This window comes from Protobothrops mucrosquamatus, unplaced genomic scaffold (genome assembly GCF_001527695.2).
Source record: "Protobothrops mucrosquamatus isolate PMUCROS unplaced genomic scaffold, P.Mucros_1.0 scaffold_275, whole genome shotgun sequence".
Taxonomy (NCBI): Eukaryota; Metazoa; Chordata; class Lepidosauria; order Squamata; family Viperidae; genus Protobothrops; species Protobothrops mucrosquamatus.
Genome location: NW_015386351.1, coordinates 438,951 through 460,786, shown reverse-complemented (window position 1 = coordinate 460,786; position 21,836 = coordinate 438,951). Strand labels below are relative to the sequence as shown.

General features: G+C 38.4%; 1 protein-coding gene across 1 annotated transcript in view; it reads left to right on the top strand.

The window, feature by feature from the left end:
* Positions 1-21,836, top strand: part of CDKAL1 (CDK5 regulatory subunit associated protein 1 like 1) — a 297,422-nt gene that overhangs the window by 68,176 nt on the left and 207,410 nt on the right. The window lies entirely within an intron of this gene.

Sequence of the window (21,836 nt, the reverse complement as noted above, 5' to 3'; positions counted from 1 at the left end):
TTTGTGTGTCAATCATATTTATATGACCTCCCATCTCACAAAACAGGGCTCTGGGCCAACATACTTTAAAACCACAAAATAGCAAAATTAAAGCACACTATTATTAAAAACATTGATGTTATTATTTAAAAAGGGTAGGCAAGAACATTGAATATTACAAATAGTGAGTCGTATTGGCAGATCACCATTGTCTTGAGACCTCCCAGGCCTCTTGACATAGCCAGATTTTGAGGGATTTCTGGAAGGATGGCAGGGAAGGGGCCAATCTCACCTAGTAAAGGATGATGTTCCATAGGGTGATGCTACAGCAGAAAAGGCCCATCTCCTCAATCCCACCAGATGTAACTCTTTAGTAGACAGGACCTGCAACATACCTCTTCTGCCAGATCTGATGAGATGGGCAGATATTATCAGGAAGAGACAGCCCACAATAATCCAGCCCAATTGCATGAAGGGTTTTACAGGTCAAAGCCAGCACCTTAATTTGAACCCAGAAGCAGATTGGCAACTAATGCAGCTGGTATAACAAGTGTTTAGGGACACACATGACTGCCCGTGTTGCCTCATTCTGCACCAATTGAAGCATTGGAATATTCTTCATAGTAGCCCCATGGAAAGCATATTACAATAGCCCACCTGGGAGATGACCAGGCATGAGTGATTATGAACAGCGTATGTGTAACATTCTTTTTTAACCTCTTGAATTACATCTTTCAGTATATGAAGGCCCTATCCAGCTTACAGTTGGTCTTAACATTTGCAGAGTAACAGAATAACAGAATTGGAAGGGACCTTGGTGGCCTTCTAGGACAACCCCCTGCTCAAGCAGGAGGCCCTATTAAGAATTCCATTATTGACTACACAATGATTTTTAATCACAGAAAGATAAAATATAATATTTTAAATGATTAAAAATAATAGAAGGGTTGCCATATTGAGAAGTTTACAATAGCTAAATTATAGTAAACAATCTGCTTACTAACAAACTTCCCACTCCACTATTAGTTGCCAGGGTAGGAAATAACAGTGCAGTTATTTTTTTTATTAGCCTAAATCTATATGTTCTATAGTTGTATATGAACTTCTGTACAAAGGAAGTATATTTGGGCAAGTATTTATTTTAATTTGGGAATTAAAATTGTGAAGATGATAGTACTTCAGCATTATGTGTGACTCAGGGAGAAAATTAGAGTATCTTTGACATGTCAATTTATAAATCAGCATGTTCTAACATATAAAAAAATGTTTTGGGAAAAGAAAGATGTAGATCCACTCAATTAGTTTGCCCCGGTCCACAGTATAAATTCTTACTCTATCTAGACATATAATGCCAAAGGGAAGTGCAAAATAATTGTTAGAACTTAGTAATTTACTTTGTATTCTATCAGTTTATTTTGTGTGCAGTAGACACCATTGTAAGTTCCACTTTCAGAATGCCAGTTAATTTATTATTTTAAGTAGTTCCTGCTAATAATGGCAATTGGGACTGGAGTTTCCGTTGCTAAGTGATGCGGTTGTAAAAGCACAATGTCACGTGACCGCACTACTTAGTGATGGCAGTTCCTGCAGTCCCTCGTTTAAATGAGGACTGCATGGGTTGTTAAATGAAAACATCACACGATCACAACTTCCATCTTCCTGCTGAGTTCCCCATTGACTTTGCTTTTACTAAGTGGGAAGTGAAGGTCACAAATCATGCGACACGATGCTGTGACGGTCAGAAATCCATTCTAGCTGCCAGGTGCCCAGATCACAATCCTGTTAATGTAGTAAAATGAACAATTATTAGAATAATGATTTGTCTGCATAACTGCAATAATGATTTCTCTGCATAATTGCTAGAATAATGATGTAATGCATAATCACTGGGAAAATTCACTGGGAAAGTTCTGTGTCAGTAATATGTGACTAACCAAATGCGCATTGCACATGGATACTTTGTATGTAGCAAAACCTTCCATTGTATGCCCGTGAGAAACGAACCAAATGTATTACAGTGTATTATCATGTGTAGTCCCTTTGTTCCTGAAAGAAGGGAAGTATAAAAACTGAAGTCTAATCCCGCCCTCCTTGTTCAGAATTGCCTATCTCTAATATGCCTCTNGACATCCGGACTCTAAGGCAGCCCATTTTCTCTCCCATCCCATATGTGTACATTTTAAAAATGGACTGAAACATTGGCACTGTGAGTTACTTCTGCCACTGTTGATTGGCTCTGGTCATGATTTTGTTTGGGATGCCCTGGCTGGCTCACGTGGTGACCTCTGCATGAAAGGTGAGTTTAATAAAGAAGTTCTGGCCATCTGTTGTGAGAAGAATGTTTTCAATGAGCCACCTGGCGTTTCAGAATGGATTTCTTCCAGATAAGCCTGAGTTTACTTAACAAACAATAATATTAAGGGAGTAAATGGTAGAAAAGAGAGGCAAAAGCTTTCCCTCCTGTTGGAAAAAAAGTTTGGATCCTAAGGTTCAAACTCTCCCTGCTTTTCTTTCGTGGTTCATGTGTCATTAAAGCAATTTTCTTTTGGCTTCCAAAATGGAAGATGAAGAGTAATGTTGAACAAAAAGAATCTCACAATGATTAGTATAATGTTCGGGGCAGTATATGATTTAATTTGGAGCAGTAGATAGCCACCTGCTGTACTTTTGTCTGCCTGGCAAGAAAAGCAGTTCTGTTTTGGTTCTTTTTTTTTATTTGTCATATCTTTGGAAACCTATCACCTAGCTATGAACTGAGTGATCAAATGCTTAGCTACTGTGTGTTTATACAAATCAAATCAAGGTGTTTCTCTTTGTTTTGCACTATCATAAAATGCTTTTAGCGTATTGCCACAACACTATAACTTTATCAAAAACGTAGCTTGCATTGTTACCTAGGTCTCTGAATATTTTTTTTTTAAAAAAGAGAGAAGATTCTGTTACTGTTGCAGATTGGGATTACAGATATGGCTTTAGAAGTTCCTTGTTCCATTTTAAATAAATGATTGGTTTGTCAGTAAGGTGAAATTATAGGGGTAGGGTCTCCAAAAAAATGTGTTCCATAACAATTTATGTTAATAGCAAGATACCTTAAATTATATCAAAACTGAGGCAGTGGTAAATACATTAAAGTCCAAACAGTAATGTAGCAAAATCACCACAGTTTCAACATAAAGACAAATGCAAAGAGATGCTAAAGGGAAAAAAATGCTAATGTTAAACCAGATGTCATAGGTATGAACAAAATGAGCAATCTGGGCCAACTGGCTATAATGATCAGCAGCAGCTCCTATCCAGTTTTCTTTGGGGAATGTTACATACAATGCATGTACTCTGCCAATAAGAGATGTTGCTCTAAGTATAATAATAACAATAACACTTATATACCAATTTGCAGTGCTTTACAGCACTCTCTAAGCGATTTACAGAGTAAGCATATTGCCCCCAACAATCTGGGATCCTCATTTTACTGACCTTGGAAGGATGAGCTGGTGAGGATCGAACCCCTGGCAGTCAGCAGAATTAGCCTGCAATACTGCATTCTAACCACTGCGCCACCACGGCTCTTCCAAATCTCTGAAGAATAGAGATATATCAGAGCCAACCTGCTGATTTTGAGAAAACTAAATGAGGTTGCAGCTAATTAGTACTTAAATAAGAGACCTTTAGGCAATCCAAAGTGTTGTCGTGAAAACAATATAGATGTGCCCATGTAATCACCAGGAGTCAAACTCAATTCAGATGAGACTTTTTCATGCATAAACTCAGCCAGTTTTTTTCAGTCTGGATTTGTTGAACTATAGTAGTATAATTCACTAAGCCTTAAGGTCCAATTAGCACAAACATACTTTTTCACAATAGCTAGCTTTCCTTCTAAAGTAGGTTGTGAAGCAGCCAACTGTCCATGGTTTGTTTTCTTCAAGACGATCAAGATGGAAGCCTGGTTTACACATAGTGCTAACCCATAAAGTGGCTTATTTGCACATGAATCAAGCTATTGTGGTTTGTAAACCTTTATTTGTACACTGTGCTTATAGTTTAGCATACTGTATATTTCTGGCCTACTGTGATTAAATAAACCATGGCTTGATACAATGTATGATCTAGTCAGAGTCTCCTTTCAGCTAAAACAAGTCAGTGACCATAAGGATTTGTCAGCCATTGCTACATTTTCAAGACAATTTGGAGCATGTTTAGTCTGTGACATGCATTAACTGGAAAAACAAACAAACCCCAAAGCGATCTTATCTAGGGCAGAGGTCTCCAACCTTTCTGGCTCATGGCCTGGAGAAAATGAGAGCAGCTTCTAAATTGGTGCACATGCATGCACGCATGCTAACGGCGTCATGTGCACCGGCACACCACTAGCGGCCCCATTCATGCATGTGCAAATGGGCTATGCACCCCCGCCCGGCACCAGCGGCCCCATTTGCACATATGCAAATGAGCCGCACACCCACTAGCGGCCCAGTTCAAGCCCGCACGGATGCGCAAATGGGGCTGCGGATGCTAGCGCTAGTGGAGGCAGTGCATGCGCACATGCGCAAACCCCGGCCAGCCATTTCCGTGGTCCGCTGGCCAAGAAGCCGCGGCCCATAGGTTGGGGACCCCTGATCTAGGGTATCAGATGGTAGAGGAAAGACTCCATGTGTTAATTGAGCCTTATAGCCTTAGAAAGATATGTCAAGTAGGTTATAATGCTTTGCTTTGGACAGAACATTAAATTGGCAAGGGGGAAACAGATGACCGAAAGGCCAGCCAATCAGCAGTGCTGTTTGAAGGCAGGGAAGGCAAAATCGGGCAGTCTGAATTCATAATTGGCTTGCAGTGGGTACAAAGAAGAGGGTAGGAGAGAATCAGATGATTTGAAGTTAAATTACCAATAAACCATACCAATGGAAGATGAGAATGGACTGAATGTCAATTGGCAGGAAAGTAGGGTATAAATTGAAGAAATCAACATTATCATCATCATCATTATCTTGTCAAAGTAAAAATAGCTGACTGGGAAGAACAATAAAAAAAATGTAGATAGTCTCCAACTTAATAACCATTCATTCAGCACCCATTCAAAATGACAACTTGCAGTCTTCCCAGTTGTGATCAAAATTTGGGTACTCGGTAGCTGCCCACATTTAATGCACTGTTCTGGGGCTGCTGGCCACCCTCCAAGGCAGAATATAGGGCAGCCAAAAGGACATCGATGGGGAGACAAGCAAATGGTGGGAATTGGAGGCAGTCTCTTGCCTTACTGAGGCTCCGGCTGGGAGTGACCAAGGTCCAGAAATGACTTGGATTGAAGTGGTTACCCATGATTACTACCCACGATTAACAACCATTGTTATGGTGGTCATACGTTATCTCGCTTAATACTGCACTGACTTATGACGGCAATCCCGGTCCCAATTGTGATCATAAGATAAGGACTACCTCTCAAAATGAGATACTGCTCCAGTGCAAACTTCAGATGCTCTATCTTCTGTCACTGCTGTCTCTAACACTGGCAAAGCGATGGTTTTCCTACTTTTCTTATTCTCTGCTAAAAATTTTTTTTAAAAAGCAATATAGGCAGTCCTTGACTTACAACAGTTTGTTTAGTGACCATTCAAAGTTACAACAGTCTGAAAAAAAGTGACTTATGACCATTTTTCACACTTACGATGGTTGCAGCCTCCCCCATGGTCACGTGATCAAAATTCAGACACTTGGCAACTGACTCATGTTTATGACGGTTGCAGTGTCCCGGGCTCATCTGGTCACCTTTTGCGACCTTCTCACAAGCAAAGTCAACGGGGAAGCCAGATTCACTTCATAACCCTGTTGCTAACTTAACAGTTGCAGTGATTCATTTATCAACGGTAGCAAGAAAGGTCGTATAATGGGGCAAAATCTTAACATCTTAACTTAACATCTGTCCTGCTTAGCAACAGAAATTTGGGGCTCAATTGTGATCATAAGTCGAGGACTACCTCTGTAGTGTTCACAGGTGCTTTAACTACTTAACAGCCGTAACAAGTTCACTTAACAAATGTCTCACTTAGCAACAGAAAGTTTGGGCTTAGTTGTGATTGAGGACTACTGCAGGGTCTAACCTTTATCATATGCAATAAAGAAACAAACGGGTTCTAAAAGCAAGATAACTTAGATAAACTGGATTTGCCATTATTTCTGTGGTTATTTTATGCTCCTGATTACACAACATTAGTTTAATACTGAAAGGGTCATCTCTGCCCTCCAGACTATGAATTTCACATAATTTAGGGAAAGCTATGATGGAAAGAGACCTTATATGGCTTTTTGTATATGTGTGCACATTTAAGATCTGGAAAATGCATAGTTTTGTGGCTAAGTGCAGGGCTGAAAACGGTCGTAACAGCTAGTACTACCTTCTTACTCCAGGCTATCCTACCAAGCTTCCTGATAGATGAAACCATGGAAGATAGGATCACTGGTAAAATAGATCAGTATTATCCACTGAGCATAATTTGATCTATAATGAGTTCTCCGGAATGTAAATTACATTCAGATACACCAGGGGTGGGGAACCTTGGCTCTTTTATGACTTGTGGACTTCAACTCCCAGAATTCCTGAGCCATTCCTGGCTGGCTCAGGAATTCTGGGAGTTGAAGTCCACAAATCATAAAGGAGCCAAGGTTCCCCACCCCTGAGATACACGATCCTCCACTAGAAATGGAAGTATTGTGAGGTAATAGTCACACATGACTTTAGGTGAAGACAGTTGTGATTGTTTTTTGCTTTCTGGTTACTGGAGGGAAGTGATGGTGCAGACATCTGAAAGAAGAAGCTTTTTAAATTATTGTCAGAATAATAATTTCAGAAATAAGTATTTGGATGAGCATATTTCAGTTGTGGTATACTCAGTTATAAAATGCTTCAGATTATCTCCCATTATTCACTTATTTATATGCTCACAAATGCAAATCAGTTTCTTCTGAACTGCATTTCTGTCTTATAAAACAAAGCTGTTTAGTTGTTGTTGTTTTTTACAAATAATAAGGGAATAGTAAAATGAGCAATAAAATTTGATTAATTAAACCTACATTTATTTTTTGTGCCAGGCACGCTTGGAACTTTATTGGGAGGCCTGTGCTATGACTGGTTCTATAGCAAGCATGGTGTAAATTTGTCTTTTTGAAATTACTGATCAATATTAATGATATCTCAAAGAGTTTCAGAAGACTTGGGAACTATAGAAAGAACCAGGAACACATGGATATTCATTAAGTATAACCAGTAGAGTTGAAGTTTTCTTTTTAAATTGTACTAAGAAAGTTTTGTAACATAATTAGTAAATCTGAAGAGAGTGCAAAATGCAAGAGTCTTATCTTATTGGACACACTTCACACAGTTTTTAGTTTTACTTTTACATCTAGTAACAGAGGTTGATTACACATTTCTCTTAGATTGGCTAATGTGCATAGGGTTAGTTGAGAAACATCTAATTTGGAAAGCAACCCAAGAAAGCATTCGTAAACACCATTCAGACATATTTTTATGCCTGTGTCAAGAGGTTTTCCCCCCCCCCCTCTAATTAGTTTTTAAATCAGAATGAATGAATTGGATGAATGTTTTAAAAATAAAACCTATTTTGTACACAGTAATGTAAATGCCGTTTCATTTTAGATAAATGGGCACTGTGTGTGTGTGAGAGAGAGAGAGAGTAAATGTATACATTTAATTGCTTTTTATATCTTTAAAACAGGTTGAACTTTCTAATCCTATAAGAACAGCAGGAGAAAAACTCTCTTCTTTTGATTTTGAAGATTTCAGATAAAGTTAAGATAGCAGGAATGGAATATGACAGCCTGGAGTGCTTTTCATGAAAAAAAGCACTTAGCAGTATGGTGTTAGTGATATAATGCTTATTGTATATGAGAATGATATGCAAGTAGTCCTCAACTTACAACCACAACTGAGCCCAAAATGTCTGTTGCCAAGTGAGACATTTGTTAAGTGAGTTTTGCCCCATTTTACAACCTTTCCTGCCCGAGTTATTAAGTGAATCACTGCAGCTATTCAGTTAGTAGCTTGTTTCTAGACAACCTGGTTGAAATGTTGATATTCTTCAGTATCCTGCCTTTATGTTGTTCAGATGTACTCTGGCCTCCTAATTCTTCTTTCTTTTTCCAAAATGCGTTGAGGTTAAAGAATAGAGATTTATTTCTTGCAGTTTATGTCAGCCATCGATTTATACATATAGCGCTGTGTACTTTTTCATTTTATTTTTCTGTCCTTACATAGTTTATACATTATTAATGCTTCACATGTTAATATCTTTCCTTCCCAGATTTATAAACTAAAAAAACAAAACCCAGTGCACTCAAAATTCTGAATTCAGTATGCTACTATTTTGGAGAGTTTAATTATCATTTAGGTCAGAACTCCGTGTCTCATGATTAATGTTTCTGATACTGATTATGCTTACGTGAAATGCCCTTGGAATGTTTTTTTATGGAAGAATGATTATAAAAATACCAGGACTATGTACAAATAGTCCTTATTTCCAGTGAATATTTTATTTTAATTTTTTATCAGTTCTTGGCTATTTGCAATTAGGCAATGTTTTCCTTCCCATCTTTGCATTACGATATTCAATGACACTTTCGCAATTACAGATTCCATGCTAATTGCAGTATGTTTTCATTCCTTACAAAAGAATATCCTAGTACAGACATGTCAAACACAAGGCCCAGAGGCCGGATGCGGCCCACGAAGTGGTTTCATGTGGCCCGTGAAGCCATCCTGGAAACAGTGAGGGAACGGCCTCCGCTGCCTTGGCCCTGGCCCTGGCCCAGGCCAGCCGGGAGCCAATGTACAATTTTGTGGTGGCCATCTTGGCACTTGCCCCGGTGGACCATGCCTTGGCACTTGCCCCGGTCCCATCCCCTTCTGCCAGAGACCCTCAGATCTGTCCACTCCTGTCCAGGCTCCCGTGGGCACTCTTAATGCGAATGATGTAGAACTGGCCACGCCCACCCAGTAGGCCACACCCACTCCATCCACGCCCACCCAGTAGGCTGCACCCACTCTGGCCACACCCACCTCCCCCCCAGGGCAACCACAATGCTGATGCAGCCCTCAGTGAAATTGAGTTTGACACCCCTGTCCTAGTACATCTAGTGCTTGACTCGAGTATAACCTATTGAAAGCAATTATGGATTTAGTAATGGACAATCTACTGAAGGGACATGGCTGAGCTAAAAAAAATAGAAGATATTCAAGCAGAATTAAAATTTTGGAATGTTATTATAACAGAGGTATTTCTGAAACAAGACCACTACACAAGGTAGAGGATCTCCATGCTCAAGACATTCTTTAGATAAAGAATTAAAGGACTTTAGTGATGGTTGAGAGTTGTTGCTCTCTTGAAGGCCTGGAATATTGAGAGTTGTTTAAGAGTATACTGGGGATTACAAGTAGTCCTCAATTTTCAATCATCCGTTTAGTGCAGGGGTCTTCAAACTTGGCCCTTTTATGACTTCTGGACTTCAACTCCCAGAATTCCTCAGCCAGGCACGCTGGCTGAGGAATTCTGAGAGTTGAAGTCCACAAGTCATAAAAGGGCCGAGCTTGAAGACCCTTGGTTTAGTGACTGTTCGAAGTTATAACGGAACTGAAAAAAATGACTTATGATCTCTTTCACATGACCGCCACATAATCATCTCAACTACCATAGCTCTTTTTGACCAAGGCCTGGATTGCTGTCAGAAACATCTCATAACCTCAGTGATTGAGACCCAAAGGCCAAAGGCCATACGCTAAGGGAAAACAACCTCTCAAAGTGACAGCCCTTTTAAGTGGTGATACTTTTGTTCCTTACCTTTCCATATCTGATAAAAAAAAGGAAATGTAAGGCTAGGGGTTATTGCCTTATGAAACAATAGGGTCACATGGAAGGATAAGCTATAGGGATATAAGGGGAAGCAGAGCCCCAGAGAGACGCCGCTGCTTCAAAATGGCTTGTCCCTTACCCAGTCATTACTCACTGAAAATACTTTGAGACTCAAAACCCAAAGGTGCTTCCCCCCCCCCCCCCCGGTAACTGGATTTTTTGTTTTTCTTTGAAAACATTTCGCTTCTTATCCAAGAAGCTTCTCCAGCTCTTCTTCAGCTGAAGAAGCAAAATGTCTTCAAAGAAAAACAAGAAAGTCCAGTTGCCTCAGGATAAAAAGCACCTTTGGGACAACCGTGAGCTGAATGACTGAGAATCTCTATAGACATTTGAGACTCAAAGTATTTCATTTTGAGGAAGGAGAACATTAAGGCCTTTAGGACAGGTGAGATCCCACCAACAGGCTACAGGTTTATAAAGATAGTCCTCAGTTTGTGACCATTCATTTAACAGCTGTTCCAAATTACGACACCACTACAAAAAGTGACTTACAGCCTGTCCCTTGTATTCATGACCATCACAGCCTCCCCGCAAATGATCAAAATGTATGTGCTTGGTAACCAGGGTGTATTTACAATGGTTGTAGCATCCTGGGGTTCGTGTGATTGCCATTTGCAACCGTCCTTTTTTTTTCAAACTTGGCAAATTTAAGATGCATGGACTGCAACTCCCAGAATTCCTCTTCCAGCACTGGACAAGGCCGGAGTTTTTGGCATCCTTCTACCTTTGCCTAAACGTGGCTTCTGGCAAGTAAAACACTTCCTCCAGACTTTATTAATCTTCCACCAACTTTTCTGTCAGTATAAACTTGAGTACAAACGTTTCTGACAATTTAGGCCCAGCCTCCATATGGCAGAAGCAGAAGGATGCCAAAAATCTTGTCCAGTGCTGGCAGGGGAATTCTGGGAGTTGAAGTCCATGCATCTTAAATTTGCCAAGTTTGAAAAACACTTTCTGTTTAAACAGTTTTTAGCTTTGCAGTCAGTGCTATAGGATAGTTTGCCTAAAATGTCAGATTGATCGAGTTTAGATGTTCTAGCAGATTTGGAAACTTTTCATTCTTATAAATTTCATCCTGTCGTGCTGCAGTGGAATTTTTCCGTTTTAATTTTTCCCAGCATCACAACTCTCATAGCTTTGCTAACCAAGAAACATATATATTTGAAGTTAGCAAACAGCAAGGGTTTCTCATCAAGGGTCTGTGGTTCCCTTTTACTAACAATACTAATGAATTTCCAGATATGATATTCTTTCTAGGTCCTGAGAAAGAGGTTTATAAGGAGTCACAATAATTTTGCTTGGCCAAGCCATGAGTTATAAAAATTAAATCTGTATTTCGATAGTTACTCATTCCTTTTATTTCTTGAATTGCCTGGTTTTTTTAATGGGTTTACTTTCTGATTTGAGTTGTTAAAAATGATTGTCACATTTTATTTAGATAGATTAACTCATTTTGTTCATAAAGCCTGACATGGTTCTGACTATATATAGTGTTAAACAACCTTGAAAATAATCTTACCACTTCCAGGAATGTGTTGCAGTATTTCGAGATTTATTTATTTTTTTTTAAAAAAAAGCTAATGCATACAAAGTTTTATCAGTAGATTTGAATAATGAAAACCTCCATTGATTAAAGCCTGGCCCCTTTCCAAAGGTATTAATCTACTTCCTCTTTCCTTTTTTCCACCTGCCCTCCAAATTCCAAATACTGACTTTGCATTACACTGACACTTTCTGTTATCCTGAATTTGGAACTGATTTATGAATACTTAGATATCCACATTATCATCCTCTCCATAGTCTTCTGCTTTTAAAACCTTTTCTGGCATTTGCTTCTATGACCTCTGCTTCCTTATAAAGATATGTGGTGAAATTAGTAAAAAAAATCCTGTTGATCAAATTCAAATCTTAGTTAGTCCCTGAAAACACTATAATATCTAGCATAGTAAAAACAAGTGTTATTTTAAGCGAATCAAAGATGTTCTTCTGTCAGATCACAACAATTGACTTTTAATTCTGAACTACAAACCATTCCCCCCCCTCTCTCTCTCTCTCTGTGTGTGTGTGTGTGTGTGTGTGTGCGCGCACCTTCAAGCCTATGTTGACTTTTGATAACTGCCTGGATAAATCCTTGCAGTTTTCTTGGGAAGTTTTTAGAAGTGGTTTGCCATTGCCTCTTTCCCAGGGCTGAGAGGGAGTGACTGGCCCAAGGTCCCCCAGCTGGATTTGTACCTAAGGCAAGACTAAAATCTGGTTTCTAGCCTGATGCCTTAACTATTACACCAATCTGGTCCCATCCCAATATTACAATCAGATCTTAGTACAGTTTTTGGAATGTAGTCTGTTGTATGTAACTTTGTTATAACAAGTTAATTAAGCAATGTAAGTGTGAAAGTGATATCAAAGTCATGATGTTACATACACTGCATGGATACATGTACAATTATATGAGTTGTATATCCTTTTTTGTTGAGTTTTATGTTTTGAAAAGCATAAAATGGGATGGAGGATTTATTAAAGGCTTTTTTTAATAAAACGGCCACTTTACTTTGAAGAACAAATAACTGATATAGTTTTTGAAGAAAACATTTATAGCAAAGGGCATCAGGTCAGAAAAGCTATGTAAAAGGCAACATTAAAGTCTTAATTTAATTTAATTTAATTTGAGACTTTTACATAAATTCCAAAATCACATGAGATTGCCAGATTTCATAAAAGGTTGGTGATTTTGCATGAGAATGCTAAAGCCTTGTAAGAGATCTCACATTTTAATGTTCTGAACAGCTTGTGATAATCTGGAATGAAATTACTGAATGCTCATTAAAGATTTTGCAATATTATAGTAAATTTTTATTTAAGTATGTGGGGAAAGGTAGAGGCAACCAAGATTTGTCAGCTACTGATGGATAGCCTATTAGCCAAGAAGAAAATGAGATGGTTGCAGAAGGTTTTACAAAAACAACAAGCCATTCGAAAAGTAAATCCCAGCGAGTTCAACAGATCATAATCTAAAGGTAGTAGTATTTGATTATAATAAGAATTTCTCTGAAGAAGTTTTATTAGAAAGAATCTGAAAAAAACTTGTAAGAAAAAGTCTAAGCCACGGGTCCCCAACCCCCAGTCCGTGGACCAGTATTGGGCCGCGGCATGCCAGCAACTGGTCTGCACAAACAAGCAAAGCCCCATCTGTGGGATGCAGGCAGCACACAAAACCACGCACTCTCCGATCTGTGGAAAAACCTCTCTCCATGGAACCAGTCCCTGATGCCCAAAAGGTTGGGGACCTCTGGTCTAAGCATCTCAACAAATTAAATTATATCTTGAATAAAAAATATTTCTGTTAAATTGACATTCACGTATGTCACCTTAATACCATTCTGTATACTTCAGGGGAGCAAGTCACAAGTGGAAATGCTTGGGAGATACAAGGGAAGATTTCAAACATTAACACCATCACATTTGTGAAGTCGAAGGCGGGATAATAATCAGACAAAGCTGTTCCATTCCAAAATGTTGGAATTGCCCTTTAGAAGATCTGATTTGACTGCTTTTATTGATCCTTCATTATCATCCAATGGGCTAGGAATTTACGTGTAATTGGCACCATCAGTGTCTGTTTACACAACAACTATTAATAGCTCATTAGCTTATTTGATTTCATGCAAACAAGGATTAGTATCCGTTTTTGAGAAAAATGTGAACAGTTATTTGTAATTTATAACAATATCGGCTGGAATAAATTCTGTGGAATATAATTTCTTACATTAGGTTCATGATATAAAATATTTTTTTTAAAAAAATTGTAATTAATATGCTGGAGTTTTATTAAATTACATGTCTGCTTTATTGGTGTCAGTAGGGGGCAGTGTTACTCTGCTGAAATGTACTGTTTAAGGATCATTTGATTTACAAAAGAAAATTCTCAATTCTGTGTCCTAAGTGGCATTCTCTTACCCAGATTGTACTACATTATAAAAATTGTTTAGCACATTCAGCATATTTCAGTCTCACTATATAATGAGCAACTGCATTTGAAATTTTTTTAGCTCTTAAGACATTCATACTGGAATAGTCTTAAGTTGGATGGAATGAGAGAAATAGAGAGGGTTGAAATTACGATTGACACCTAAGATGAGGAATCTTAGCATGATTTTTTATGTAATCAAATCATATTAGATTGTAAACAAATAAAATCAGAAAAAAATATTTTATGTTTAGCTGATGGAAATAAGGAATGGTTGTGAAAGAAAATCCTGTTTAAAAGAGAAGATGGCTTTTTTCTTTTTTTGTAAGAACTTATTTTAAGAACTGTCAGTTTAATCAGAGGTTTTGTTTTTTGGTCAACAGTGTTCGGTCAATTAATAATCTGTTAATTAATGGATTAATTGACCGCAAGACAATAGATGTGAATTACATAAAAATCAGGTGGTAAAATGTCATCATTGTGTTGGCTTTTTGTAGTTTTGCTGTATTTGCCTGAGAGGCATATCCAGTAATTGATAAGAAGGACTACAAAGATGACAAGAATTCCCCCCCCCCTTTTCTTGCAACCACAATCTTTTTGCTCCAGTCTTTTTTTTTCTTTTCTTCTAGATAAGAAACAGTTCCTAGAAAAATGCTCTTACTGGTATCTCTTTTCAGGTCTGAATTACAGAGGCCAAGGAGGGACCATTGGAGGATTTGCTACTGCTTTAGATTAGAAACATGCTTTCTTTTTAAAATACCTACTTCTGAATTAATTTCCACCTCTCTTATTAGGATTATTTTCAAAAACATGGGCTTGCTTTTCCTGCCCTTTTCAGGGTTATTTCAGGGACCTCTCTGGTACCTCCTTTTCTTTTCTTTCTTTTTTTCTTTTCCTCCTTTTTGTGTGTTTGTGTGTCTCTGTGTGTGTGTGTGCATATGCACATGTGCTCACTGGGACTGGCAGCCAAGATTGTACTGTTATAGATGGGGAAATACAATACTGTGGCAGCTGTGTGCCCTCTCTTCTTGCTTTTAAAGGACCGGAGGAGTGTGTATGAGAGAGAGAGAGAGAAAGAGAGAGAGTAGATGAAAGAGAATACACATGCAGCTGCCATTGCTTTCCAGGGTGTTATTCAAGCTATAAAGAATAAAGTAGAATTCTCGCTTCTCTCAAGATTTAGTTTTAAAAGGATTGAAGTTGCCTGCATCAGGCTTGTAGAAGCAGGAGAAAACGGTTTGGGGAAATCAATAGCAAATGGTAGATGTGGGTGAGTAAATGAAATTAGGCAGATGTACCTAAGGAAAATGCTTGATATAAACAAGGAAAGAGGAGGAAAAAAATAAGCCAGCAGTATAAGAAGATGGCAAACAGCCAGGGCAGACAGACTGAACTGAATTAGTTGGTGAAAGAGGAAAAAAAGAAAGAGAGAGAGAGAGAGAGAGAGAGCTGTAATTGGAAAAAAAAAAGTCTACAGAATGTAGAATTATTGAAGAAACAAGGCATAAGAAATAAACATTTATGGCATGGAATCACTTTCTCTCACCGCCTAGAAATGTGGCCTAGAATTCAAGAGCTCTGCTCTTATCCATCCTGCTTCGCTCTCCATGTGCAAACCGTGTGATGAGATGTCATAAGAGTAGAAAAGCCTGTAAGCTATTCTCATTTTTATCCAGTTCTTCCACTTCAAGTGTTGCTTAACTTGCATTAAAAGGAGAATCTTACGTGAAATAAAAACTTGACTTGAGAATAGGTGAGGCATGCTCAATATCCATTATCCACAGTGTCTCATTACACGGTTTCACAGACAAGCAAAGAGTAAGAGGGGAGAAATGGAACCATTATCATTGTGAAACAGATTCTGCCCTCCTGATCCACTTATATTCCATTAATTACCCAGTTGACTAACCACTGCAAAGTAGGAACACAACACGGGTGATTCTAAGCTATCTTAAGGCCAGTCCTTGCTTATCTAAACCTTATGAACCTCACGAATGGTTATAAATTTGAACAGCTCATGGGTAGCAATAAGATTGTACTCATGGATTAGATTAAATAGGATTATACTAGACTTGTTCTGCTTAGATGCCTCTCTGGAACTTGGCTGCCATCCTGATTCTTTTGTTCTTGTCTCTGATTCCTTAGAATTAGATGTGCTTGCTTCTGCCTCCAGTTTCTCTGTTTGGACCACAGTCACTTTCAGTAGCATATAGTTCAAAGGCAAAGGCTGCAGAAACTGGAGAATTAAAACCTAATGGGATTGTTTGTGCAATTATTCTGGCTACATTATACATTGATTGCATCCACTGGATGGATGGATGGGGAGACACACACACACACACACACACACTATAAATATGGAAGGTTCTCTGCTTAAAGTTGGTTTCCCCTGTGTTTTAAGTAACAGTGCTTATTCTCAGCTTTTGAGCTTTTCTCCTGCAGAAATCTGAGTCAGCAAAAATAGATATCAGATGTTTCTAGAACAACAATAAATTGAAACACATCAGCTTAGTTCAGGAGTGTCAAACTCGCCACATGACGTGTCGTGACGTATCATGACTTTTCCCCCATTGCCAGTAATGGGGTAGGTGCAGTTTTGGCGTGACGCATCCGGCCCGTGGGCCTGCAGTTTGACACCCCTGGCTTTGCTGGTCAGCATAAAAATAGAGCAAAATCCTACCCTAAAGTCATGCTATAAATACAAGAAAGAAATTAAAGAAATTAAAAGAAATTTGAGCGTGTGGGAATATCATTATAGAGTTGAGGTTGTTAATTATTAGAATTCATTTCCACTAGTGTTCTGTTTGGAAAATAATTTCTGTTGGTTCCTCTAGCATCTTAATTATTCTACTGGTAGTCCTCAACTTACAACAGTACATTTAGTGACCGTTCAAAGTTACAATGGCACTGAAAAAAAAGTGGCTTATGATTGTTTTTCACGCTTATGACCATTGCAGCATCCTCATGGCCACATCATCAAAATTTAGATGCTTAACAACTGACTTATATTTATGACGGCTGCAGTGTCCCGGGGTCACGTGATCCCCTTTTGTGACTTCTAACAACCAAAGTCAATGGGGAAGCCAGATTCACTTAACAGCCGTGTTACTAACTTAACAAGTGCAATGATTCACTTAACAACAAAAAGGTTGTTAAAAAGGTGGCAAGAAAGGTTGTAAAATGGGGCAAAATTCACTTAACATCTGTCTTGCTTAGCAACAGAAATTTGGGGCTCAGTTGTGATCATATAGTGTTCACAGGTGTTTTAATTACTTAACATCCTTTATTTTAAATTTGCAATTGAAAAACGTGAGCAGAAAAATTGTGTTCTTGGATGAAGTTGAGTTTTTCATATTAAACCACATAAAAGTTTTAAAAGTAACCAATACTAAACTTAGTTGAAATAACACTGATTATTACAGTAGAAAGGACTATATAGCTAACCACCAAGAAGATGTGGATTATCCCATGCAATTTTTCCATGCAATGGAAAAAGCTTGCAAAATAAAATGAGTATATATAGACTACACAGCCTGGTGGATTTCAAGCGTGTTGGTCTTCAATTCCCATTATTCTCAAGCACTTGGAATTCTAGTAGTTGAAATCTAAAACAGTGTTTCTCAAACTTGGGCAAATTTAAAATGGGTGGACTTCTCTTGCTGGCTGAGGAATTCTGTGAGTTGAGGATAACAGATCTTAAAAACATTAATCTAAAACTTCTAGAAGATACCAAATTGGGGATATTTGCTCTAGTGCTATCAGAGTTGCTATTCTTGAAAGTAACGTTCTATTTATTAATCCTAAACTTCTACCAGTCAACAAGTTTTTCATGATAGAAGGCTCTTCTCCTTTGTGAATCACAACTTACTGCTCCCTGTACATATAATTTTCTGTTTATCAAGCTGACTTTTCTTCTGCCTGAAGATTCCTTTGCTTGAGGCATTGTATTATACCGTGGATTTGCCAAACTACAGCTTCTTGAATAAACCACACTTGCTAGAGTTTATACAACACAAACCTCTGTGGTTAGGTTCGTGCAGTATTCTACATCAGAAACATAAAAATTACTTGATGTAAAAACCCAGCTGAAAGGAGCAGTCAATCAGTTCCTTTATGTCTCTCTAGGCCTTTAAATGTGAAACCTGAAAAGTTTTTACTGCGTGCTGTTTTAACGCTTAAAGGAAACTTTAACTACCTAACTTTTTAAAATGTGACTATTGTGTACACAGGTTTGATAAGAGGAACATCTGGCAAACCATGTTATTAGTCCCAATTTTATTCTTCTACATTCTTTTCTTCTGAAGCTACTGTCCAGATCTGTAGGTTTTTTTGGACAAAGCTTGTTATGGAATTGTCATTAAGAGTTGCTTCTTCCCTTACTCTCCCAAGGTAAGAAAAAAGAAAAAAGTTAGGAGAAACAGTGACCCAGACTACTCCTCCATCTCTTCTCTTTAGGGAATGAAATCTTCAGTCTTGTCCTTAAATCTCTAATAGTAAATACGTAACTTACAGGTTCACAGAGATGATTCACAGTAAGCCCTATACTTCATATAACAGATTCCTAAAGCCTCAATTAAGCCTTATTTTCTCCTCCTGATAAATTCAGAAGTAGCAATGTGGACTTGCTAGGCAGATTAGAAAATTGCAGATTCCTCCCTTATCTTACTGGGCCTTTGGGGAAAATTCTGCCCACATTGGGTCAGATTGTTTATTGTAGTGGCCTTACTAAGGGAAGATTATAGCTAAACATTAATATATTGTAGAGGTTTCTTTTTAAAAATATCTATTATACAAATTACTTTTCCTAAAACCTCAAAAGTATTTGTTCTAATTAAACTTCATTGCAGTGAGATTTTGCAAATCAGATTTAAGTTGAAGTAGGAATCAAAAACATAAATTATTGTATAAATTAGCCAATTAAATTTAAAATCGAATGCTGAGATTTATTTAGTTACAGTGTAGGAAGGCTCTGAAAGTAGAAAGGTATTCATTTATGCTACTGAAATCCTGTAAGACTTCTCTTTCCCACCTCCACTTTTCCACCAGCATTAAAGATTTTGAAGGTTAAAGGCGTTTGTAACATTCCAATACAGTATAGTCTTTCATCATAAAATAATCAAATAAATAACATTAAGACTTTTATTAAACTGAGCAGACCCATTAGATGGTATTCAAAGGAAATTAATCTTGAATGAGAACGAGAGAAAAAATATAATTAAATTTTTGGTTCATATGTACAGAGGTCTTATGTAGAGAATTTTTATTAGATTAATGTAGTTTATTCTAAATTCTATTATCTTTTGTCACATTTTATGACAATTTAATTGAAAAGTTTGCATTTTTAATAGGTATCCAACTGCCATATTTCCAGCTTTTTTAGGAGAAAGAATTAATATGTTTTTATGCAACATAGAACTACCAATGAATGTTTGGTATATGATTAAAAAAAATCCTACAATCTTAAATTATCCAAATAGAGATAAAGTTAAAATCTGGTTGAACCCAACTTCTGCAGATATTCTGGACATGTTTGTATAGTTTTCTTGGCAATAAATGGAAGTGATTTGTCACTGTCATTATCCGATACATAAGTCTATCCTCTAACCCAGGGGGTCCCCAATCCATCTGCTGTGCACCAGAAACTGGGCTACGTAAATAAATAAAACCCCATCTACACACACACAGGATGCAGCATGCGAAACACAGCATGCGAAACCACGCCCCGCCCCACCGAACAGAAAAACTCCACAGAACTGGTCCCTGGCGTTGAAAAGGTTGGGGGCCACTGCTCTAACCTGTTACTTCCTGGTGGTCTAATCAAGTCAAACCATATTCAGCCTTACTTAGCTTCTGAAGATCAGCCAAGGAGTGCCACCCAGCCTCAGGAGATTAATTCTTAACAGAAGTCAAGAAAATAAAAGTTAGCTTTTTCTTATAATCAAGTGACATGATAACATTTTCTGAACTGAATTACTATTCTTTTTAATATGGAGGCACTTTATCTGAGGGATGGCCAACCTTCTACAGCTGAATGCTTTCTTGTGCCTTTCAGAGCTCATTTTGATTGTTCCGCCGAATTTCAGCGGTGCTGTTGCTGGAAATTAGCAGACTGGTTTCAGACTTTGAGCTGAAATATTGTTAAAACAGCTTTTGGAAATCAAAATAAGATTTCACCTATTAAGTAAGCCTACTGGGAAAAGAACCCAAATCCTGCAACTCTCTTCCCCATCTCTAACCCTCCAGTGTGATTGATCCCTATTTATTTATTTGTTTGTCTGCTTGCTTGCCACCCATCTCATAATGAAAGGACTCCCAACTATCTTTTTACTTCATCCCATTCATTATAGCCTTGACTCTGCTTCCGGATCCCAATGCTGTAGGGTCGTTATCACTCAAACACTGCCTTCCACTTCATTTAATTATGGATAATATTCTGGGTGCATATGCAACATATTTTTAATATCACTTGCTTGGATATAGTGTAGTTTCTTATGTATTTACTGGCTTGTGCATGACCGCTTTTGAAAAATTATCTAATATACTGGCAGGAAGCCATTAGAATTGCAGATGTTTTCATCCTCTCAAGGAGTGTAAGTGTTGTGAACAAGTAAATTGGGGAAGGTAGTGGGGGACAGATATGTTATATTGCTGTAAGGGTGTCAAGGAGAAATTATCTATGATTGGATCATATAAGAATACAATGCTTAAGTGCAATGTTGGAGAAATTTATGATTTGGAAAATGAGGAAGAGTCAAAGAGTATAGGCCAGTGATGGCGAACCTTTTAGAGACCGAGTGCCCAAAAATTGGTCCCACCCCGCTCCACCCCCTGCCCTGCCCCCACCGCACTTGCCTGCAGGGCCACTCACCGCCTCCAGGGCCCGCCGCAGATCGCCCAGGCAGCCCAGCAGCGCCATGGCGGCTACACCCTCTCCCCGCGCGCTGCAGCATCAACTGTGGACGATGGGGCGTGAGGGCAGAGTCTGTCTACGCTGCCTGGCTGCCATGTCCTTGGCCGCGCTGCTCCGCATGGGCCACGCTTGGGGACAACTCTCCTCCAGAGGGGCTGCTGGTGAGGGGGTCGCGGGGGGAGACAAGGGGCAACGGCACGTGTGCCCACAGAGAGGGCTCCGAGTGCCGCCTCTGGCACCAGTGCCATAGATTCGCCACCACTGGTATAGGCAGATACCATAGAACTAAAGAGCTAGTATCAAAAATGTGAAAGGTCAGAATGAGTTGAGTTTAGCAAAGGTTACTTAGAGTAATGAAAAAAAGGCTTCTTTAAATATGCTGAAAATAAAAGGAAAAGAATATTAGTTGCTCAGTAAAGACCACAATATTCTATCAGGTCTCAAAGAAAAGGTTTGGTCTTCTGAAACAAAAAAGAGTATTCATTCTTCTAATGGCAAGGCTGAAGCTTGAAATTGATAAAAACCTAAGTCAGGGAAGACATCTTTACCTTGAATAAGTTTAAATATCTAGAACCAATTGACTTGCATTCTAAGGTGCTGAAGGAACTAATTACGTTACTTAATCCTGAAGAATTGTTAACATGCTGGATCATTTAGAGGAGAGCAAATGTTCTTATCTTCAGAAAGGAGGATTTAGTGAACTATAAACCAACCTGATATCAATACTTGGAATCAAATGCTCTAAGGATCATGGAGCAATTCATAAAGAGATGAATATGTTATGTTGTTTTCTTCCTCTTCATGACAGCCAGAAAACAAAGCAAAAATGTGTTTTTCCCCTTGGGATGTATATGAATAATTTTAATGTATTAAATTATTAAATTAAATTAAATATGTGGAAATTCACATCACACCAGGTGACGTTTTGACTTGGATTTAATATTATGCAACTGACTTCTACAAGTAGTATAGCAGTGTTCCAATATCTCAGGGGCTGCCACAAAGAAGAGGGAGTCAAGCTATTCTCCAAGGCGCCTGAAGGCAGGATGAGAAGCAACGGGTGGAAACC